Source organism: Crocuta crocuta, unplaced genomic scaffold (assembly GCF_008692635.1).
Source record: "Crocuta crocuta isolate KB4526 unplaced genomic scaffold, BGI_CrCroc_1.0 scaffold197, whole genome shotgun sequence".
In the NCBI taxonomy this organism is placed as follows: domain Eukaryota; kingdom Metazoa; phylum Chordata; class Mammalia; order Carnivora; family Hyaenidae; genus Crocuta; species Crocuta crocuta.
Window position 1 is genome coordinate 430,627 of NW_027532002.1, and position 25,175 is coordinate 455,801.

Here is a 25,175-nt window from a genome sequence, read left to right on the forward strand (position 1 = left end):
GATTTAATGGATCAGAGAGTATGTCTATTTTCCTGGTGTCAAAGTCTTTATACCTAGAAATTATACAAATGTCTAAATGTCTATACTTACCCTGTTGATTGTTTAATATAATATGAACTGTTGCTAATGAGTACAGCTGATCTCTTTAAGACCACAAAGAAGATGGAGCATTTGGGTGATTCAGTCTGTTGGTTTCAAGTCATGATCTCATGATTCATGGGTTCAAGCCCCACATCAGGCTTTGTGCTGACAGTGCAGAACCTGCTTCAGACTCTCTATTTCCCTCTCTCATTGCCCCTACCCTGCCCTGACCATTCTCTCCCTCTCTCCCAAAAACAAACAAACAAACAAACAAACAAACAAACAAACTTGAAAGATGGTAAGGGGTATAGTTGCACTTCCATGGAGATAATCCATTACTAGTACAAGGAGTCAGGAAACATCTACAACATTTTTTTGCTGATGCTATTTACAGATCTCATCCATATATTTTCATTGTTTTTCCTCTTCTCAAAATATTCCATCCTATTCAGTCCCCTTTGTGTATCCTTGAGATCTAAACTCAGATTCCATTACCTTCAGGACTCCTTCCTGCCCCTTAAACATTCTCAGCTACTTTCTCAAAATGCTTTACTTAGGTGCCTCATTCCTTTCTTCACTGCTTTATTAATTCCTACTTTAATTCTTTATCTTAGTCATTTGTGTACCTATTTTTGACACTGGATTTCTTTCAAAAGTAACATTCTTTTTAATAGTAGGCATGGATTGTTAATTGAATGAATGAAATATTGGTAAAAAACTGCTTTGACTTTATTAAACATACTCTTCCTATGGCACCATTTGGATCTAATCCAGGAACAAATGTCAAGATCCCAGAAGTAAACTATAGACCCAGAGCAAACTCTCCTAAGGGAGCACGATTGTCTCCCTGTTTCTCCGTGAGCCACCTTGCTTTGGCAGGAGTCTCTTCTTTTTCTGTGACTGACCCCTGATGCTCAGCAAGAATCCTAGCACCAAACCCATTCTCCCTCTGCTCTCTTCCATTCCCCTCTTTAAAATTCTTCTTTCATTCCTTTTAGTGAAAAGAATGAAGTCTGATACCTACCATGCCAGATAAGCCTTTTGCAATCTTATGTTTCAAGGTGTACCTCCTATTGTGACCCTCTCCCTACCCCCGTTTCCTCATCCTGTACCCTGGACTTACAGACCTTCATGCCATTCTTAGAATGTTCTCTTTTAAACCTCTAGGTCATTTCTTCTCTCCACAGACCTCAAATGTACAGCTGGACACTGAAACTGAAGTCTAGATTGTAGGATAAATGGTTTTATATCACTTTTTTAAAAACTTCCCCTGGCCTCTCATTGTCTCTGGAAGGTATATAAACTTCTTAGCATGCCATGCTAGATCCCTGCCACTGGCCTATTATTGTTCCGTATCTCACTTCTCTGCCACTAGAGTACCAGGATTCCCCTGCACTGCCTGATTGATTTCCTCATTGTTCTGTTCTGGCCTCAACCTACTCACAGCAGAACTCCTAGGCTTACCCTGTGGTTTGGCTGGGGACTGTTTCCTTGTGACTTGGCATTTCCCTTCCCACAAACTTGCTTGCGCCTCATTGGTCATTACCTGTGGCCCAGGGACTACTTTAATATCAAAAGTGAGACACAGAAGTGGCTTCTATGGCTGTTTTATAAGGAATCCATGGTAGGGCCAACATCAGAGACCAATCTACAAAGTGAGAGTCCTAAAAAAATTGTTAGAGTCCTATAAAATGGCATTAATTAGTCCACATCCTCATGAGTACATAGACCTCAGGTCCAAGATCTTTGTCTTTCTAAAGAAAAAGGCAGCTATAATCAACTTGAGATTTTCCATTTCATTTAAGGGCTCCCTGCCATAGTCTACGGATTAAGTAATAGCATTGCATCGATGTTATCTTATGTATAGTACATAGTGAAGATTCTGTGGTAAATAAAACACATCTCTGCATTTAAATCTCTTTTTTATCTGATAGGGGAGAAAGAGGTACATAAATTATTTATAACACCTATAGGTATGTTTTTAAATGCCACAAGAATTCAGAAAGGAGAGTAATTAACCCAGTGGAAACTGAAAGCATCAGAGTGCAGTGGCAGTAGAGTAATTCTTGGGCACAGATGTAAAACAGATGATCCATCTTGAAGGATGTCTTGAAGTTCTAGATGCAGAGAGGAAGAGGTAGAGGACCCCAGGAGTAGACAAGAGTCTGAGAGAAGCATGGATGCATGTTCAGAGAGTTGCCTATAGTTTGATGTGCCTAGAACCTTAGGCGAATCAGTAGGATACAGGTAAATGTCTGTAGATGTGGCTCCATCATGTTGCCCTCATGTTGCCACCTCTGAGGATTTCCTTTTTTATCCTGAAAATTATGAGAGATGTAAATTTTAAAATATAAAACGGTTTACTATTTCAATTCCGAAAGCTAGTTTTTGGCAACAGAATGGAGAAAAGATTGGAGGAGGGCAAGACAAAAAGAGTGATACCATTAGCAGCCTAATATGCTGATCAAGTTTAAATATCATAAAGATTGGTGCAAGTTGCTACTGCCTAGGGGAATTTTTTTTGCACCCAAACTACACAGAATTGAAGACTGGGGTTGGAGAAAACTGTGTGTGCTTCATATACGTCCACTAGCAAATAGTGACATCTTCATCAAATCAATGATAAAAAGACAGGAATAGTCACTGAATATTTTAAGAGAACAAATGCTGCATTAAGAAGACATTAAGCCCCTCAGGCAAAAGAACTGAGAGTCTAGTTAGTTTTCTGAAAGAGAAAAGAGCAAAAAGTAACTTTAAATGAAATTGATACTGTCAGAGAGAAGAGAATGATATGAAATTCAATTATAGTTGCTATTGAATAAAAGATGTAGTGAACCAACACAATTAGTGAGCTTTTAAGAATGCTCAGAAGGATTTCCACAGCTGTAACAACAACAAAAAGGCCAAGAGATAAGAGATTTAAAAGAAACTCTAAGAGGAGTACCTGGGTGGCTCAGTCAGTTGAGCATCCAAGTCTTGATTTCAGCTGGAGTTGTGATCCCAGGGCCGGATGTTTAGCCTCATGTTGGGCTCCGTGCTGTGTGTAGAGCCTATGTCAGCTTCTCTCTCTCTCTCTCTCTCTCTTAAAAAAGAAAAAGAAAAAAGAAAGAAAAGAAACTAAGAAACACCTAGGGCAAATCTAGAAGTTCCAACATCATCTGGAAATAGCAGAATGGAATGAAATGTTCAGGTAAATAGTTGAAGAACATTCCTCACTTGTGAAAGAGATGATATCGTTATGTTGAAGATCTACCCAGTGCTGAGCTGAATTAATAGAAAGAAGACTCATATTTAGACACATCAGGATGGAATTTCAAATCACAGAAGACAAACTTCTGGATGTCTAACAAATATCTCAAATTTAGTATATCTAAAGCTGAACTCCTGTGCTCCTCCTCCCCATCTCCCAAACACACATACAGTGTTCTTCCCAATACCCTCCCAGGGTTCAGGCTCAGGTAATACCAACTACATTCTCTAGTTGCTTGAGTAAAAAACCTGAGAGTCATCCTTGATTCTTCTTTTTCTCCCCAAATTTACCTACACTCCTTAACCAACCCTAGTCCTTCCTCCTTAAAAATAATCTACTGGACCAGATGTTTTTCTATAAAGGACATTACTGACACAATTGGCAAAACATGAATAGTGTATAGATTAAATAATGGCATTGCATTAATGTTTTTTCCCGACTTTGATTATTCTATGTCATTATATAAGAGAATGTCATGTTCTTAGGAAATATACACTGTATATCATAAAGGCATCATATCTTCAACTTACTCTCAAATAGATTGAAAAATCATAATAATATATATGTATTTGTAAATATACATACACACACATGCAGCATAGATAGATATATATAAAGTGGAAAAACAAATGTGGTAAATATTACAATTGGGGAACCTGTGTGCAGGGTATATTGGAATCCTTTGTACCATTCTTAGGCTTTTATAGCTATAAATAAAATTATTTCTAAGTTAGGGACACCTGGCTGGCTCAGTTGGTGGAGCATGCAACTCTTGATCTTGGAAGTTGTGAGTTCAAGCCCCATGTTATGTATAGAGATTACTTAAAAATAAAATCCTAAAAAAATTATTTCTAAGTTAAAATTATGAAGAGTAAAATCTCAGATAAGTCTACTCTTCACCACTTACACTGCTACAACTGTGATTCAAGTTGCCATCACCCTTCCCTAGGAATATTAGACAAACCCATGAATTCTCCCTTCTTTGACTCTTGTCTCCCCTATTGTCTATTCTCAACTCACCAAACAGCATGCTCTTTCAATGTCATTCTTCTTATCACAATTTTCTAATGGCTTCTTATTTTAATCAGAGTCAAATCAAAATTTGGAAAATGGACTATTAGTCCCTACAGAATTTAAGCCCACCTCCCCCACACTCTTTTTGATATTATGTCCTACAACGATCACTTTCATTGGTATATTCTAACTAAGCATAATAACTCCTTGCTTTTTCTCAAACTTCCCTGGAATGTTCTCACCTCAGGGCCTTTGCACATGAAGTTTCCTCTTCAGGAGTGTTTTTCCCAGATATCTGCACAGCTTGATCTCTCCTTTGCCCCCTTCATGTCTCTAGCCAAAGGTCATCTCAGTAATTCACTTCCTCACTTTCATATTTAGTATGTCAGCACTCCACTTTCACATAGCACACCTCATCTCCTTTTTCAACTTTATTATTCTCCACAGCATTTATCACTGATGCACCATATGTTTTGCTTGTTTATTTGTCTTCTTATTGCCTCCACTAGAATGCAGTGTCCTTGAGGACAAAGAATTCTGTTTTGTTCACTTTTTTACTAGCATCTGGAACAGGTGCTTTGCATATAATAATAGATTATTAATAAATAATTATTGAATGAATGGAACCAAACATCCTAAAAGTTCCCATAGAGAAAAGAAAACAGATAATCTATAAAAGAATTAGAAACAAACCAGCATTAGACTTTTGACATATTAAATGCTGGGGGAAAATTTTGAATAGTTTTGAACGATGATTTTGAATTTAGAATTCTGCTTGCAAACAAACCTGCATTCAGGAGAGAAGAGGAAAGCATTTCCTGATACAGGAACACTCAGAAAGTTTGCCTCTCAGATCTTTCCTGAGTTCTTAATGTATATTCCAGAAAAATGAAAAAGAATGTATGGGATACCAAAAATAGAGTAGTGAGCCAAAATACAAGTGAAACACAGTGAAATCTACAATGTTACTGACCACACAATACTAAAATAATGGTTTCAGCATGGTGGGGGTGGTGAAAATAAAAGGGAAAAGTTATATGTTAAGATTTTTGTTTTATTTGGGAGGGGATTAAAGGTAGTATTTAACTGCAGAGAAACCAAAACTATGAGTTTAAACTTTTGATGAAATTTAAGAATGATCACTTGGTGAGTAGAAGTTGGTATGCCTTACAAATTATAAGAAGGAAAAATGAAATACAGTGAAGCCAATAAATCCAAGCAAAGGAAAGGAGGGGGGAAAATAAAACAGAAAACAAGAAAACATGGTAAGTAGACAAATTTAAAAAGGAGATAATTAGTCCAGACACATCTGAAATCACTATATTGTTCCTTCCTCTACTTACTAAAAAGAATTGTATGCATTTCAGTGAATATACTAAAACCCACTGAATTGTGCACCTTTTTTTTTTTTTTAACGTTTATTTTATTTATTTTGAGGGGGTGGTGATTTTAACCAGGCTCCACACTCAGCACAGAGCCAGACATGGGGCTTACCCCACTACTGTGAAATCGTGACCTGAGCCAAAACCAAGAGTCAGATGCTCAACCAACTGAGGGATCCAGGTGCCCTTGAATTGTACAGTTTAAAATAGTGCATTTTATGGTATACGGATCATATCTCAATAAAGCCATTATTTAGAAAGAGAAACTACGTGAACTGAACCTCTGGTAATGAGAAGGAGAGAGAGAATCATTGACAAGAGAAAGAATTATGATAGAATCAACGGTGCTAAGCAACTCACTGCCTTCTTGTTGGAATCAGAGAAGGGAAGTATAACTTAGAGTCCTGGTTAGACAGACAGCCCAGGTCCCTTTGACCTTACACTTCATTCCTCTTTGCTTCCCACTCCGTCCCTGGATTCACTTCCTCCTACCATACTCTGAACAGATGGGCCTGTGGGCAGATCTATTCAGTATGAGAGAACAAGCCCTACTCCAGTCATGTTCTCCAGAGCACTTGTCACCATTATCTCACTTTTTCCTCATCGTGTTTCATACCCATCCTTGCCCCCAGAAATGAAGGATCCACAAAGATGTGTGATTTACCACTGTGTCCCCAGGGCCAGAGGGACACTTGTGCCAAGGATTAGAAGACAACATCACAAAATCTTAGCATCAGAATGAAATCTCAAGATCACTGTGTGTAACATACTTTTAAACTGAGAAAGACACTGCAGCCCACACAGGGACTTTCGTTAATCTGACAAAGTAGTCACTATTTGACCTCAGGTCTCCTGTTCTAGTCCAGAACTGTTTTCATGACACATGACCACTATGGAAAGACTCCAGGGGCCCAGAGACATGAAAGGCAGCTTCTGAGTGGCATAGCCATGATTGAAGCCCTCCCCCAAGGATTGCTTTTCAAGGACATCACTTAGGATCCAGGATGAATGTTCTGCCCAGGTAGAAGAGAAAAGGTTGTTGGTGGACAGACAGCTTCCCTGACTATGAGATATCCTTGGAAGAAATTACATTTGGTATTTTCATTGAAAAAAAAAATAGGAGCATTCACTTCAATCACTCTGGGAATGGGGCGCCTGGGTGGCTCAGTCTATTGGGTGTCCGACTTCGGCTCAGGTCAAGATCTTAGTTCATGAGTTCGAGCCCCACATTGGGCTCTGTGCTGGCAGCTTGGAGCCTAGAGCCTGCTTTGGATTCTGTGTCTCTCTCCCTCTGCTCCTCCCCTACTCGTGCTCGCTTGCTCGCTCTCTCTCTCTCTCCCCCAAAAATAAATTGACATTAAATTCTTTTTTAAATCGCTCTGGGAAAATCAAGCAGCATTTTATCCAAAATATTTTGAGAAAAGTCTCTGGAAAGAGATCTCTACATTAAGGATAACCTCAGGGTAGCTAAGAAAATTTTTGTTTGAAAATGCCAGAGGCAGTGTGGAAAACAACAAAACAAATGTCAAGTCTACAGAAATCCACTTGAGAGAATTGTATGCCTAAGTAATATACAGAAAAATCCCCCAGCATTTCTTTGTTTGTTTGCCTTCTCTCACAGTCCTCCTCCTTTAACTATTCTATTTCTGAAATTTGAAAGGAGTCTTCTGGCTCTTCAGCCAAAATTGTAAAAAAATGCTTCCTTAGGCAGTGTCAAATAAAGTTAGATCCGTAGTCTCACTAATTAAAAAAATCAGTTCCAACCAACAATAACATTCTGGGTTAGAGCTATTATTTCTCCAGTTAATTGAGTTGTTAAACATTGTTCCTGACTTCACAACTTCTGGTTACCCATAAGGGAAGTGAAAGCTGATGTCAGAACCCCATGAGGTTGAAACTCAGAGGCTTTGTACATAGCGTGAGTTACACTGCTTCATAAGCTACCTTAGCACACTAATTACCACCTGTGCTCTCCCCAATAAGGAGAAATCTGTGAAGTCTTTTCATTCCTGGGGAGAGCTTTGTACACATCTGTAGGTCTATAGGTATTAAAATATGCTATGAATTCTGATCCTATGCTATACTCTCAGCCCTCAATGAGCAAAGCCAACAATGAAAGAAAACTGTCAGAAGTTCTAGAGGTATTCCTCTGTTCAAACCATGGCTTCCCTTCATATCTAAATACAGCTCTGGGAAATCCTTGATCTCAGCCCAATATAATCTGCCAACCACTCAAGATACAACGGCCAACAGAACACCTAGGAGGACCAGGAAAGGAAAATTGCCAAGAGAATGTTGCACCTCTTCATTAAGGGAAAGATGGCATTTCATTTGGGAATTAACCAACATCTGTGGTAGGAAGGCACCATAGTTTCAAGGTGAATGAGAAATATAAGCTTACTCAGAGCAGAAAAACTTTCCCCAAGTCAAAGCTGCTGAGAAATTAGCCAGACAGTTTAGCCAGAAATTAGCCAAAGTTCACCCTCCTCCCTTCTTTAGTCCCAGGTGCCTCTGAATTTATGCTTTCTTATCAACAATGGATGTGTCTGTTCAACAAAGTGTATTTGTAATGACACCTGCCCTGCCTCCATCTGACACCATGTTGGAAATTTCACATACATTATTTATAATACTCTGGAGAAGTCTAGGGACTGGGTATTTTCTATCCCAAGTATCAAATCACAAGTTGAGACTCAAGAAAGTTAAGCAACTTTTCCAAGGTCACTAAGCTAACAAGTGGCAGCACTAGAGCCCAAATGCTGAATGTAGTGACTTCACTGGGTTGTAGCAGTACAGAGTCCTGGACAAAAAAGTGGGCCTTCCATCTCTGCTGCATCCCTGCTCTCCTCTGATTGGGGAATCTTCTAGACAGTTGATCCGTGTTTCCCCACTGCACTTGTTTATGTCTTGTGACTGGGGTATTTAAGGGTAATTAATTTGAATACTAGCAAAATACTTGGAGAAGTAATTAAAATAGGTCCACTCAACATTCTCTAAAGTCAATAAATATTTGAGAAGCAGTTCATCAGATTGCAATATAATAGAAAAAAGTACATTAAGATTTAGTTACCAAAATTTAGTTTGTCCTAAAGATAGACTCCTAAACCTTGTTCTTAATTCCTTTTTACTGTTTGAATTATATCCTTAATCACCCCACCCATTTTGAGATTGAAAATCATACTGAGAGATTGTTATGGTGGGCCTTGACAAACTGCTCAACCCCAGACAGATCTAGCCCAGGGAAGTCCCTGTGTAACCATCGATGGGCACAAGGAGCTAGTATCTTAAAGTGGTTCCTGATTAACTTCCGAGTCTCCCTAGATCTTGAGCCTCCCTGAGCCTCATCCATTTCTCCATGTTATGGCACTCCTTTCTTTCACTCCATCTCTCCCCATTAATTTAGTTGTAGCTTTCAGATCAGTGACACTCCCCGGACAAGCCAGCTCTTCGGATCTTGGTTCAACCTGACTATAAAGTTCTTTAGGGCCTACTTCCTCTATTTCTGCTGGCCCCTGTTTCCAAGAACTGTTCCTGCTTCTCTTCATCCTCAACTTATTTCTAATAGAATCCCAGGAAGGAGTCAAGGTTTGCCTTATGCTCTTACTTCCTTACCACTTTCTATCCCACAGGGGCTGAAATAGTATCCTGCTGAAATCCCCAGAGTAGGAGATGCCACTAATTTCCTCAGTTTCACATTTAATTCTCAGTTTCTTTGTTCCTGTTTTGCTACCCAGCTGCCCCTGAACTGCACATTCTAACCATGGCCAAGGTGAACTCTAAGATTAGACAATTTAGACCCTTCTTACAACAGTGACTCATGACTCTCAGATATGTGTGGGAAGGGGTAAATTTCAATATTTTTTAAAAGATTTTTTTAATTTATTTATTTTGAGAGAGAGAGAAAGAGAAGGGCAGAGAGAGAATCCCAAGCATGTTTTGTACTGCCAGTGCAGAGCCAAATGCTGGGCTCAATCAATGTCATGAACTGTGAGATCATGACCTGAGCCAAGATCAAGAGTCAGATGCTTAACCCACTGAGCCACCCAGGCACCCCAAGTTTTAATATTTTTGAGGAGAGGAACTAAGTCGCTAGGATCATTTTGGTCCTTTATACAGGAAGATGAAGGCCAGTTTGTCTATTAATAAACAGAAGGTAAAATCCATTTTTGAACAGAGAAGTTATTAATGCTGGATAAAGTAAGAGCCACCAGATATCTAAATATGGACCAGAAAGCTTCTTGGTAGATTGTTGTAAAAACTCACCACTGCATCTGACGGTTAAATATGATAGCCAATCTTAAGATCCTGGGATTTAACAAAGACCTGCCTTTTGCAGTCATGACTTACTCCCATCTCTTAGCTCCCCGAGATTTCCACCTCTAGTTCAAACAACGGAACTACATTGTAATGGTCCTGGTTACCAAGTAGCCAAAGGCATTTTTTTGGGCTTTCTGGTTTACTCTACATTTTCTTTCTTTTTTTAAATTTTTAAAACATTTTATTTATTACTGAGAGACAGAGAAAAATGGGGGAGGGGCAGAGAGAGAGGGAGACACAGAATCTGAAGCAGGCTTCAGGCTCTGAGCTAGCTGCCAGCAGAGCCTGATGCGGGGCCCGAACCTACGAACTGTGAGATCATGACCTGAGCCAAAGTCAGAAGCTTAACCATCTGAGCCACCTAGGCACCGCTTAAATAGAAATTCTTAAGAAGGGAAGGAGCACCTAGGTGGCTCGGTTTTGTTAAGCGTCTGACTATTGATTCATGGTCTCATGGTTCATGAGATCAAGCCCTGCATCAAGTTCCACACTGATAGCGATAGTGCAAAACCCATTTGGGATCCAATCTCTCTCTCTCTCTCTCTCTCTCTCTCTCTTTCTCTCTCTCTCTCTCTCTCCTCTCTCTGCCTCTCCCCCACACATGCATGCGCGCATACGCGCGCGCACACACACACACACACACACACACACACTGTCTCCCTCTCTCTCTCTTTCTCTCTCTCTCTCTCACACACACACACACAAAATAAATAAATAAACATTAAAAAAAGAGAAATTCTTAAGAAAGGAACCATTTAAACAAAGAAAAATAATTTGTACTGGCTTTCTGAGCAAAAGAACTATCTCACTAAAGAATATAGAAGTTACCACTTTAGGCCTACAAGAAATCATACTTTCCTCCACATGCCTTTTTTTTTTTTACCATCTTTATTAAAAACATTAATCCCAAATAAAACAGTGAAATAGGGTAATTTTTGTTCTTTAGGGTGCTACATTTCTACTAAAGCCCTGGCTATTACTTATTCTTCTAATTTCTCTGTCCATCCCATTCCCTAACAAGCTGATTTTTTCCTGTGTCCTGATTTCTCCCAGCAATATATCACACACATGGCCCAAAAAATTCCTAACTAGTCCTTTATGTCCTAAGTTATCTTTCAATTCTTTCTTTCTTTTTTTTTAATGTTTTATTTATTTCTGAGAGAGAGAGAAAGAGAGACACCATGAACAGGGGAAGATCAGAGAGAGAGGGAGACACAGAATCTGAAACAGATTCCAGGCTCTGAGTTAGTTGTCAGCACAGATCCCGACGCAGGGCTTGAACCCACAAACCGGGAGATCATGACCTGAACCGAAGTCAGACGCTTAACCGACTGAGCCATCCAGGCGCCCCTCTTTCAATTCCTTCAAGAATTTTCTATTATTCCTCCAGAAATGTAATGATCTTTCCCACTCTAATAGTTCCACTTTTGATTCACATCATTGCAAGTATCACTTTTGATTTAGCTCTTCCCTCTATATAATAAATATACAGATACCCAGAGAAGGAACTATGTTTAATTTTTTTTTTTCAGTTTCCCCTGAAGTTCTTAGCAAGACTATTGTCTGCATGGTTCACTGAAAGAATGGATGATGTTGTGGATGGTTGTTTTTCTGCCTCCTCAGACTCCAGTTCTGCCTTACTAAAAACTCATCATTTTCATTTCAGGGTCTGTGTCATCCTGAAGACATTGACTCCATGTCTCAACTCCAAACATGGGACTCTAACCTTAGGCTAAGGTAAACTGAGCAGAACATTTCATCCTCCAACTCACACGTAATCATAATTATTGATTCAAGATGGGGATATGACCTAGGATGGTCCAGTTGGAAAGATTTCAGGACTCTTTCTGAAAATGCTGGGCAAAGGCAAATTCTTTTGTTTGTATGTAGAGAGTAGAGTATGTATATTTGAGACTTAGAAGTGCTGTGGTCATTTTACTGGTGTAACAGAAGTCACCATACAGTAAGCTCATGTTGCTGATACTGCTTGGCACGAGACAAGCTTAGGTATCTGGTATAGGAAAGATGTTCTAATAGATAAGAGAACAGGAGGGAAAATCCCAAATTTGAGCCCACCAAAGTCAGATAACAAAAAGAAAAAGTCAAATTAGAGTTCTCCTCAGTTTGTATTACTAAAAATGTCATTATTTCCTCACCTGTAATATGGGACCAATAATGAGATCAATTATATAAAGCACCCAGCATGGAGCTAAACCCTGAACAGCTACTCTGTAAATCTCAATAATTTCCCTTTCTCTTCCTCCCCATCTAGAATTATTTAAAAACAAACAAACAAACCCAAAAAACTGAAATATATCAATAAGGAAAAATTCTTGTAATAGCATGTTTTGAAGAACTCAAGATAAAAACTAGATAATCCTCAGGAAAGAAAATTCATCTTCCAGCTTTTACAAGAAGACTAACCAAATCAGGACTCATATGGTTTTGTGAAACTTTGTCATTGCAAATAAGGTAACAGCTTACATCCTGTTTCTACACATCAGAGCAACAAACAAACCATGGTGCAATAATGCTTGCTACAAAAATAGCAGATCAAAACACAAAGAAAAGTAAACTCTTGATTCCTTGATTCCAGATCTTTACATTAAAAAATGTTCACTGGAAAATGAGAATAATGTAAAGAAAGAAACTTCAGTTTGATTTATATATGGTTATTTGGACAAATTCAAGTTTGGTTTCTTTTTGGATTATTTTTTTAACTTGAATTGTTCAAGAGGTTATGTAGACAGTAATTAGTTCCCAAGAGTTCCAAGTTATTAAAAAATCTTGTTATAAGTCTAACACTCTAGAACCCAGTAGACTATAAGACTGCAGAGTAACTGTCTTCTACCAAGATATTTGTAATTGTTTTATTACAATGGAAGGAGTTCTCACTCTATTATTATTCCCAAATTCTTCTAGAGCCTTATAGGAAAATACAGTCCTATGGAGTCAAGTTACTTGGCTAGTTCTATTAGCATGATTAAATGTAGTCATTTAGGTGTATAGAGAAAAATAGTCTGAGCCTAGATCCCAGCTCTGTGAATTATTAACTGTATAAATCTCTTTACTTATTAACTGTATAAATCTCTCAGCTTTATAGAGGATAATAATAATAATGCATGCCCTGCCAAACCCATGGGCTCTCAAGAAAATAAAAAGGATTCCCAACAATATTTGCTACCAAAATACCTGGCATAAAACCTAACTTTTGCTGTACCTAGAAACCCAGGTTTGGGGGTAGGTGGCAGGGGGAGGGGGAATGAAACAAAAGTCATTCAGAAAATAGTAGGAAAGGGGCTCCTGGGTGGCTCAGTCAGTTAAGTTCTCAACTCTTAATTTCAGTCAGATCATGATCTCATGGTTCATGAGTTCGACTCCTGCATCAGAACAGGTTCTGTTCTGTCAGTGCAGAGCTTGCCTGGGATTCTGTGTCCTTCACTCTCTACCCCTCCCCTGCTTGCTCTCTCTCTGTCTCTCTCTCTCTCAAAATAAATAAAAATAAACTTAAAAAAAGAAAAAGAAAATAGGATGCCTGGTTGGCTCAGTTGGTTAAGCGTCTGACTCTTGGTTTCAACTCAGGTCATGATCTCACTGTGTGTAAGTTCAAGCCCCACATCAGGCTCTGGGCTGGAAGCCTGGAGCCTGCTTAGGATTCTCTTCCCTCTCCTTCTCTCTGCTCCTCTCCCACTTGCACTGTCTCTGTCTGTCTCAAAATAAATAAATAAACTTTAAAAAAAGGAAAAGAATAGGAAAACCATTAGCTTTGCAGCTGAACACAACCATATTTGAATTCTGATACTATTACTAATTTGATCTTAAGCAATTTATTTAATTTCCCTGGGTTCAGTTCCACCATTTATATAATGGAATATTATACTATCAGTATTGCAAAAGTATTAAATGAGACAACAAAGAGATATAAAAGGCTTACTCCAGAGTCTATCTTTAAGAATTTGTTAACAAATTATAGCTGAAATTACACAGAGTATTCAGTAATGAAAATATATAACTAATGGGGACTTTGAGCCATGAATCAGAGGTTCTTTAGCAGCAAAACAGCATATATTGGAGATAGCATATACTTAAAGTGATGGAGCAGTTGAAGCTGTAGAGTTGGGAACTTTCATTAACTCCTAAGTCTCAACACAGACAAATGTAATACTGGCACCATGAGGAATACAGGAAAAGAAAACAATCTAGGCAGCAAAAGAGGAAAAGAAATCTAAACAAGAGATTTAACAGACACTCATTGGATATATTGACTAAAGTGTTTTTTAACATTTTACCAATAAAAAAAGTTTTATAGATTATTATCAGATCCCAATGGTATTTTTTTAATGTATGTGTGTTTCTTTTGTTTGTTTTTTTTGTTTGCTTGTTTTTTGTTTTTTTTTTTTTTGAGACAGAGACAGAGACAGCACGAGCAGGGGAGGGTCAGAGAGATAGGGTGACACAGAATCCGAAGCAGGCTCCAGGCTCGAGCTGGCTGTCAGCACAGAGCCTGATGCGGGGCCCGAACCCACCAACCATGAGATAGTGAGCTGAGCCGAAGTCGGATGCTTAACCGACTGAGCCACCCAGGTGCTCCGAGATTCCAATGGTATTTATTTGAATTTTTAAAAATGTAATAATGTTTAACTTAATTGATCTCACACATACACACACACACACACACACACGTAGATGGCAGGGGCATTATTTGCCCAACTCCTCACTCTCCCACCCCATCTGCACACTCTCTGACATGACTTTGCAGTCTCTCCCATTATAGGACCAGCTTGTATTTCTAGCCCCTATGACTTTATGTTTGGCCAGGTGACTTGCTTTGGCAAACAGGCTAAGGTAAAAGTGAGTGTGCCAGTCTTGAGCTTAGACCTTAAGAAGCAATATCTCTGCTTCTTCCTGTGCTTATTCCCTGTGCTTCTGCTGTTAGCATGAGAAGAGCATGCAGGGTCCACCCCTGGTCCCAGGAGGAGGATGAAAGACACATGGAATGGAAGTAAAGCATCCGATAGAGCCCAACTTCAGTCAGCAGACACCAGATGTGTGTGCAAGCTGAAATGAGATCTGCAGAGCCACCCTGCTAAGCCTAGATCAATTGTCTGACCCTTAGCCAATACATAGGTCCATAAAAATAAACGATTGCTTCTTTATGCTATTGAGTCCTAGGATGACTTACTGCAAGCATTTTGCTGACAATAGCTAACTGAGTACACTCTTCTTAAAAGGCATCTTGTTTTTTAAAGTATTGTCCCTATCTGCTTATTCATTGGCATCAGAAAGACAACCACTGTATGCTTTAAAAAAAAAAAGTCCTTTGATTCATGAACTTATACATTATCTAGCGAAGCAAGAGAAAGGTGGTATGAAGAGTGAATGGCTGTCTAGTTTTTATGGTCCAAACAAAAGTAATATTAAGTATGGAAACTCAATCACCATATTACCCTTTTTGTTTTTGTTTCTTCTAAACTTTTGATACCTCTCTTATTGACTCCCCAGTGGTAAACATGTGAGTACTCTGACTTTCTTAACCACCAGTATTAACCCTTGGGTCCTTCTCCTCCATACAATATACACCTATTTAGGCAAGCCTAGGGAATTGGGGATAAATAAGTCACTGTTACCAAGGGGACCACAGGCAGGAACTCAGTCACTCCTCTCTTCTTTCCCACAACCTGTGGAAACTTGTGATACAAAGCCTCCAGAATCTTGAAAGATAGCCTTATTAAAGAATGAGGTAGTTATTCCGAGATTGCTGAGTTGTTATGAAGTAATGGTATTTATCCTGCCTTTGGGGTATCTGTCATCTATTGTTTTAAAAATGTTTATTTATTTATTTTGACAGAGTGTATGCACATATGCACACATGCACACATACACATGTGTGGTGAACTGGGGAGGAGCAGAGAGAAAATCTTAAGCAGGCTCTGTGCTGTCAACGCAGAGATCCACTCGGGGCTCAGTCTCACAAACCAAGAGATCAAGACCTAAGCCAAAATCAAGAGCTGCATTTTTAACCCACTGATCAACCCAGTGAGATTATGACCTGAGCTGAAATCAAGAGTCAGATGCTTAACCTACTGAGCCACCCAGGTGCCCCTCTATCATCTATTTTTTACCATACACAGAGGACTTAGATTTCCAGACCTCTCACATAGTATTTAATCAAACCTTGAGGCTATTATTCAGGTAAATAATTTTATCTTTTATCTAGAGTTGGAAATTTGCATGTCTAGGGTACCTATTTTGCTAGATCATTCCTCATTCAAGAATATCTGAACATATCCTGCAGAAAGTATTCAGAGCCAAAAAGGGATACAGGCAGAAGTTGTGAGATTTAAAGAGAAAGATTTCCTACAGTTAGGAGACTCATATAAAATTTCCTGGTGGTGTTTCAAATAGGCTTAAACTCAAATCAGTGGTTAAGTTTGCCAGCAGAGGTAGAGTTTTAAGGAGGAATTAATCTCTGATGAAAAATTGAAGATACCCAGTAGATCTGGGGAGGCACCTCGCCAACTCACAATTTACCTGCTCTGGACCCTGTGACTTGATTTTTCCAGCATGTGCTCACAGTCCTCTTCCATGTAGCTCAAGGTGAGTTCATCTGTACTTTTAACAGAGCTGTGGCCAAGAAGATGCTCAGTTTGGTCATTTGTCAGGAAACCTCTAGATTGGTGCCACTCAAGGTTAGTCTGTGCAGTGATAGCATCAAATTCACTAGGGCCCTATTCTATTCTTGGGAGCTTTACAATGTAATTTTTTTTTTCCTTTCTAAATATTCCTTCATCAACTGAAATATTCCTATCTTCTCTCTTTCTTGTCAACCTCTGTACCCTTCTGTACTTACTTCAGGCAAGGAAGTAAGGTGTCCAGCATTATGTAGAATTACAAGCTTTGCCACTGGAGTCGTGCCTTTATCATTTACTAGGTGGGCAGTCTTGGGCAAGTTACATGATTAATACCTCCATACTTCATTTTCCTCATCCGTGAATTGTATTATTACAGTGTGGCATATTTCATAAAGTTGTTGCACTGGTTTTACTTGCATGTAGATAATCTACATAAATCACACAGTAGGACTAGGTATAGAGATGGCACTCTACAAATGTTCATCATTAATGAGGGTGATAAAGATGATATGGTTTCCTTCCTCATATGGCCAGACTACTGAGACCCTCTAATCTATCAGAGTCCTTCTTAAATTATAATGCTAGGCTTGGAGGAAAAAGCTTGCTGTAATCAGGGAAACTGAGAATTAGGTGGGATGTGTACCACTTAATCTGGATGTTAGCTACTTGAAACCAAGCGACTTAGTTTATTCCTCTAAGCTTTTATTTCCTTATCTATAAAATGGGCATGATAAGATTATATGCTTTGCCAAGTGTGTTGTGAAAATTTAGGGATGATACTGCACTGAAGTACTAACTATGTGTAAATCATGGTTTTAAGCACCATATTTAAACACAGTATGGAGGCACCTGGGTGGCCCAGTCAGTTAAGCATCCAACTTCGGCTCAGATCATGATCTCCCGGTTGGTGGGTTCGAGCCCGTATTGGGCTCTTTGCTGACAGCTAGCTCAGAGGCTGGAGCCTGTCTTCAGATTCTGTGTCTCCCTCTCTTTCTGACCCTCCCCTGCTCACGCTATCTCTCTTTCTCTCTCAGAAATTAAAAAAAAAAAAAAATTAAAGAAAAAAAATTTAAACACAGTACAATCACCTTGGCAAATCGTTAACATTCAATATTATGACAGGAGAAGGTCTGAGAGGTTCAGGGTGCAGCTGTCTGCCTCTAAAGTGATATTTTTGCCCTGAGCACAGAATCTGTTGTCACCCCACCCCTGAGAAACTCCACACATATCTTAACCGCATTTCTGCCAGCTCTACTGCCAGACACTTTAACAGGAAGAAGATAAAAGGAAGAAGATGAGAAGAAGCTTGGGGAAGCATAGGAGAGAAAGAGGAAGAGGGAGAGCCTGTAGGAGGGAGAGAGAAGTAGGGAGCAAACCAGGTGGGTGGTCGCTCTCAGAAGGAGGGAACAGGAGGAGAGCCACCAACATGAGAAGGGCCCTCTCTTATTTTCCTTCATCCATTCCCAGTTTCTTTGCAAGCATCTATGCTCAATCATGCTTCATGTGAAAAATAGTAAGAAAAAAAGAACCCTACAAAATTCACACCATCACTTGCTTAGAAAAAAGGCAATGGCATGAAGAAAAAAGAAAATTAGCTTCGGTATCAGATGCATTCTCCTTTTTAAAATATAGTTGCATTTTCACGGTACTCATCATTAAGCCCTTGATCTGAATAGCAGATTAGAAGTGTTGCCTTTCATTCATTGTTTAGATTCCTTTTTTTGCCCTTCACTGGTGAAATCTTTAGCTCTGCCAGAAAAGTTAAGGCATTGTAGGGGGAAAGGATATTCCTACTTCCTCTTGGTACTTACAGGAATCTGGAGGATCAAGAAAAGTTCTCTCCACTGGGAGAGTTTAATGTAGAGCCTTCTTCTTGAATCTGGAAAAAATGCTTTGGAAGCATATTGATGTCCAGAGTTACTAATAGGCCTAAGCACCTCTGTACTCTGAGTTTTGGAAGTTTACTCATCACAGTCCAGTGATTCTCAATCTGGTGACAGATTTTCACCATCTCCCCCACCCTCCGCCCCCCATATCTCCTAGACTCCCTGGCCACAGTTTAGTGTTAGATGCTACTAGTAAGAAAGGTTGTCCCCTTGACAATTTGAAGGTGAAACTAAAGGGAAGCCATCACCTTTCCTTTTTGTAAACAGCATTCAGGCCCCAGGGCTTCTGGAGGAGGGTCTTAGGCTTCCCTGAATCACCCTCCTTGGAGCAAAAGCAGCTGTAGTTTTCAATGGCAGTTTTCTGAGATTCCTATTCCTAGGCTGCTGATCTTTCCTGAGGTTTTCAGAAAACAAAACAGAACAAAACAAAAACCAGCAGCTGCCCCTAATCTTTACTCTCCCAGCCCTCCCACCGGTGTTGTGGCATCTGACCCTCCACATGAAGTCTTTCCCTGTTTGGAACACCTGGAATGGTTTCAGGGTATTTTTTCATGGTACTCTGGTTGTGCCAACTGCACCATAGAATTGCCTGGAAAGCTTTGGAAAAACCCTGACACATCACTCCCACTTCTGGAGAGGGGCTTCAGCACCTATATTTTTAAAATGCTTTCCCAGTATTTCTCCTGGGCATCCAGAGATAAAAACCACTGTCTCAATCTCGAATTGAACACCCGACCTCAGCTTTTGGCTTCTTTTTTTGTCAGATTCACATTTCTTAGTCATTTCAAATCCGCTCTATCAAGTGAGAGAACTCGCTCTATCCCTTCCCTCAAGATGTTCTCCTAACACACTGAGATGAGGCCAATAGAAGCAGTTTTCAAAGTGGCCTAGGGTTTCTTGGTGCTTCACAGAAGAAACGTGGGAGAAGCAAATGTCAGTGCAAATATAAATATGTAAAGAAATAAGAGTAAATTAAAAGTGAATTATTAAAAAGATTTACCAGGCAGTTAGAAAAATAACCAAAATTGTACTTTTGAAAATGAAAAATATGCCAGTAGAACCAGCATCCCAAAGGACATATTAGACAAAGAAAGTAAAAATTGGGGACCTGTATATTAAATATGAAAAAATTCCTCAGCAGACAGCACAGAAAGGAAAATAGTAAGAGGAAACACACTGTATCTTTTTTTAGCACTTTACATATACTTTCTCTTATAATCCTCACAATAATTCCATAAAGTAAATACTGTTCCTTCCTTGCCTTAGAGATGAGGAAATTGAGACATAGGGAGGTTACATAACTTGCATAAATTATACCCAAGAAGAGATACCCAAGAAGAGATAGAGCCATTGTATTTGATCCAAAGAGCCTGGCTTCAGTTTTGCTACTCAGCAACTATGATATGTTATCATCAGGAAAATCGAAATTAAAAAAAAGAAGTTGATGTGGAGGCCAAATTTGTTCTAGAAGACAGAGCAAAGTAAAAGCAGGTGTTTTTTTTGATAGACAATGTCTGAGACTTTTCCAGAATTGATGAAAAATAACTATCATCAGGTTCAGTAAGTTCAAAAAAGAATGACCAAAAAAAAAAAAAAGATAAACCCATACTTAGACACAGCAATGTGAGACTGCAGAATACTAAAGAAAAGGAGCCATTGATGTTAAAGGCAGCCCATTAGAGAAGACAGATCACCTAAAAAGAAAATCCTTTACACAGACAAGTTGCCTCTTATAAGCAGCAGTGGAAGACAGAACACAGTAGGATATTATCTTAAAAACAATGGGTAAAAATAGTTATTGATGCACAAAGTATACCCTGCAAAATTCTTTCAAGAATGTGGACAAAATAAAGACGTCTATACTAATAAAAATTGACAGAGTGTAACACCTAGTTCTTTACACTAGGAAATGTAGAAGGTATATTTAAGGAAGAAGGAAACTTATACAAGAAGGACAGTCTAAGTTACAGAGAAAAAAACTGCTCATCAGAGAAACTGTAAATATATGGGTAAATCTAACCAGGTTTTGTATAAAACAATACTAATAATATCTAATTTATTGGTGTAAAATATAAGACAAAACTAAAACACTGGGCAAAGATATAACCTGGGAGGGGGTTTTCTGTCAATGTGTTCTAGGATCTGTGTTTGAGAGGAAAGTAAGATATTGTTTAACTTAGGGCTCTGAAAATAATATAGAAGTTCATGTTTCTTTGAAAGCGCTAAAAGTATAAAAACAGAATGTGTATCTTCCAAACCAGTAAGTAGGAAAAATGAAATGAAGAAGAGGCAAGTTTAGTTGATTCAAAAGAAGAAAAAAAAAAAAAAAACAAGGAAGGAAGGAAGTGAGGAAGGAGGAAGAAAAGGAAGGAAGGAAAGAGGGAGGGAAGGAGGAGAAAAATGAAGCCTACAAAAAGGTACACAAATAACAACAACACTGAAGGGTAGGAATAGATGCACATTTCAGTAATGATTTATTTAAGTAGACAAAGTCTATAGTTAAAAACAATTATCAGACTTTATGTCTAAAAATCCATTAGAAGCCCATTATTCAGACACACCTTAAATAAAAGAACCTAGAAAGTTTGGAAGAAAAACGTAGTAAAAAGCTACATCAGAGTAACAGTAACAAAACAAAACAAAACAAAACAAAAAAAGGGAAGGAAGGAATTGATATGTCTATATCATCACAACTACAAAACAGGCCTGCAGTTCTCTATAATGAATGCTGTAATAGAAATAGTTACAGTCTATTGTGAGGGAAAAGGGGGAAAAAACCTCTTCTCAGAGAGGTTAGGGGAAGAGTTGAAAGAATATGAAGGAAAAAAGGAAATAAAAATTTGGTCATTGTTTCTTGAGCAGCTGCCTATTCCTGGCCCTGACCTGAGCGATTCATTTGCATTCTCTCCTTGGAATCCTTATGACAACTCCCTACAACATGAAGAGAGTTAACTCAGGTTAACTAGGTTGCCTAGGGCTCCTCTGTGGCTGAGCAGGACATTGAATTCAATTCTGTCAAACCAGACAACCCACCATATGAAAACTGAGCCTTAAGTATTTGTATGTAAAATTACCAGATAAAATATAAGATAACCAGGTAGATTTGAAATCCAGACAGACAACAAATAATTATTTTTGTACAAGTCTCCTATGCAATATCTGGGACATACTTATACTAAAAAAATTATTTACCATTATTCTGGAATTCAGAATTCAGAGGACTAGGAGTCCTCTATTTTTGTTTTTTTAAATCTGGCAACTCTAAGAAGAGATAAGATAAAAGGGAAGACAGAGGTGAGTTGAGATCTGAGGGTGCTTAGCAAAGGTGTCCCAAAGCAACACTCACCTCCTTTCCTCCAGTGACAACACATTTTTTTTAAATGTTTTTTTAAATTTATTTCTGAGAGAGAGAGAGAGAGAGTGAGCACGTGAGTAATGAGGGTCAGACAGAGAGGGAGACACAGAATCCGAAACAGGCTCCATGCTCTGAGCTGTCAGCACAGAGCCCGAACCCATGAACCGTGAGATCATGACCTGAGCCGAAGTCAGACACTCAACTGACTGAGCCACCCAGACGCCCCAGAACACATTTAAATGTATGAAAAAATGTTTATGGCCTACCATTTTCTTAATTGTTATTTAAGGGGGGGTTTTAAACTGAGCTTGTGGGAGAGGAAGAACATAGGCTGGGCTCTTCTAAAAGAATATTATCTAGTGAGCTATATCCATAGAAATATGTAGGAGCTGGGTATAAATTCATGTAAAAGTTTTATGACTGTTAATTTGCATGAAAATTATAATTGTGTGATATTCTATTTTAAACATAAATTCATACAAATACTCATGTGCCAATTACCCATACACACTTGTATTGTTTTTCTGCACATTAGGGGAATGGGAGATTTCTAATTGAAATTAACCAAGAGCAGTGGCATAGCATGTAGTTGGAGAGGTTCAGAGTGGAAACATCTCACACAAGATGCCCCACGCCATCTTTCTATCTTCAAGTCGCAGATGGAGACAACCTGATATACAGTGGTAATAGGTGATTTTGCTTTCAGCTCTGACATAATGTTATGCCTTGCAACATTATGCCTTCCTCTAAGAGAGGAATCTATAAAAAAGGAAACTGGGTGCTGAGTCTGGACATACTATGTTCTTCCAGTGCTTTGGTACTGAGTTCCAGTTTCTACATTTACTCTCAAACCCTAACTTTTCAAAAGGTCAAACTGTAACAAAATGCCCTCTGCCCTATGTTTATTCTGATCATATACTCTTTCTTTGATGATTCAGAATGTAACTTAAAGATGTTTTTATGCCTCTAAGCCACCAATTCAATAACTTATTACAATTGAGGCATAAGGTAGAATGAAACAAATAAGGCTTAACAGCAGCTCTACCGGCATCTGGATAACTGAGGACTAGTATTCAACCTCTCTGAGCTTCAGTTTAGCTACCAAGAGTTAGTTGTCCTTCAAGGAGCAAGGAAAGGAAGCACAGATAAGCCCTCTGGCCTCTTGAGCTCCACTTCCCACTGTACAGGGTCACAGAAGCAAATGATAGGAGGTTCCATCCTGATCCTGTCATGTGCAGAGACTGGTAGTTTATTTCAAATGTATTTGGCAGTTTTGTTAGAATAAAACACATTTATATTTACACATATTTATTATACATATTTAACTATTCAAAATATAAAATACATTTTTAAAAAAATCCAAGTTGATTTAGGATTTCTGGCTGCTTGTAATCCAGATAAAAGGTTTGCAGACTACAAGGTAAGGGCCAAATCCCATCTGCCAGCTGATTTTATAAGTAAAGTTTTATTAGGACACAGCCACACACATCTGTTCATGTATGATCTGCGGCTGCTTTCCTGCTACAATGACAGTTGAGTGATCATGGAAGGGACCTACAGACTCAAAGATATTTACTATGTTTTTTTACAAAAAAAATGTTTTCTCTAGTATCTGGTTATAGATTGAAGGATTTATTTTTCTGTTTTAAATAAAGTTGAAAGCTATTTATTTATTTATAAAGATTTTATTAATTATTTTTTTAAAGTTTATTTATTTGAGGGAAAGAGTGCATGTGCACGGGTGAGCAGGTGATGGGGGGAGCAGCAGAAAGAAAGAGGAGAGAGAGAATCCCAACACAGGACTCCATCTCACAAACCTTGAGATCATGACCTGAGTCAAACTCAAGAGTCAGACACTTAACTGACTGAGCCACCCAGGAGCCCCAAGATTTTATATTTTTAAGTAATCTCTACACCCAGCATGAGGCTCAAACCTACAGCCTTAAGATCAGGAGTCATACACTCCACCGACTGAGCCAGCCAGGCCCTCTGAAATCAATTTATTTAGATGGGCAGAAATTCATTCATGGGTTCCAATGGTGCCAACAAGATGACAGCATAGAAGACTGGAAGCTTTTATAGTCAGAAATCAGCCAGATCTGGCTTCTAACCCCACCTTATATAGAATACATACTGTGAGATTGAGAGGATTAAAGCTTAGCATGATGTCAGAGATAGGAAGTGTCAATAAATGTTCAATCTCTTTATTTAAACAAGTATTAAAATAAATATGAGCTTTTCCCCTATACTCTGTTTCATTTCAGAAGTGAAAAAGAGCAAAGGGAAGCAGTCAGTTACAGTCATTCTGATAAAATGAGACAATAAAAGGCCTGCGTGTAATTTTGTTGAAGCACAGACAAAAAACAAGGTCACTGGGCCACACGTGAAGTACCAGACATCCCCTTTCTTAGTTAAAGTTAATGACTGGAACTTATTCACTGAAACAAAATTGCCTCTGCTTGCTGGCGACATCCAGTATGGGGCAAACCCCTACTGCCTTAGACCCTCTCCTAAATCACTCCACCAAACCCAAATTCTATGATAGATTGTTTCTAACACCATCTTATTGAGTTAGCCCGTGGTGCCCCGTGGTGTGTGTCCTCCCTCTCTGCAGTGAGTAATAAACCAGAGTTTTTCAACTACAGGTGTCCCTGTGGTCTTTGACTGAATGTCATTGACAGATGGGACAGCAAGCTGAGAATAGTTTCAGATTTATTACAGGAACTATAAACTCTACAGTGGCTATAGGGGGGAAGAAGGATGATAATTATTGAATAATACTGTGTCCTGGGAATTTTGCATATGTCAATACTTTGGATCCTTACACTTCTCATTTGAGTTAGATGTGATCTCTCTTTTATTGACACAAAAGCTGAGGCTTATTGGAGTTGACCAAGGACTGAGGCATGGCAGAGGTGTTTGTCAATTAGAAATATATAAGGCTGAGATTTTTTTTTTAGAGAAAGCCTAGCTAAAAGGAATAAAGCCTGTATCTCTCCCTGTGATAGCCTCTCCTGTATGTATGGCAGAGTACAGGGACTGGGGCCAGGATGCACAAATCGTCTCTGAATATTCCTCCTTGTAGACATAAGCTCTTAGAGCAGCTGTTAGTTATGTCCATGTGATTAGCACTTAAAATAGAAGGTTGGGAATATGGGATGAGAATGAACCAGCCACCTAATCACTCAAGGAGCTCATTCAAACCACTGATGCCCCATCCTAGGCCACTGGATCAGAATCCATGGGGAGACTTAGAAA

The 25,175-nt window shown here is 38.9% G+C and overlaps 1 protein-coding gene and 1 long non-coding RNA gene across 4 annotated transcripts in view; one reads left to right on the forward strand and one right to left on the reverse strand.

Moving 5' to 3' along the window:
- LOC144240966 (uncharacterized) overlaps positions 1-25,175 on the forward strand; it is a 93,915-nt gene that overhangs the window by 21,963 nt on the left and 46,777 nt on the right. For 2 of the 3 annotated variants that reach the window (XR_013337915.1, XR_013337917.1), the window contains exon 2: positions 11,711-11,781. This is a non-coding gene — a long non-coding RNA (uncharacterized LOC144240966). Of the gene's footprint in view, positions 1-11,710; positions 11,782-12,316; positions 12,517-25,175 lie in introns of all 3 variants that reach the window. The other variant, XR_013337916.1, reaches the window with a different exon arrangement.
- GPR141 (G protein-coupled receptor 141) overlaps positions 1-25,175 on the reverse strand; it is a 37,538-nt gene that overhangs the window by 5,567 nt on the left and 6,796 nt on the right. The window lies entirely within an intron of this gene.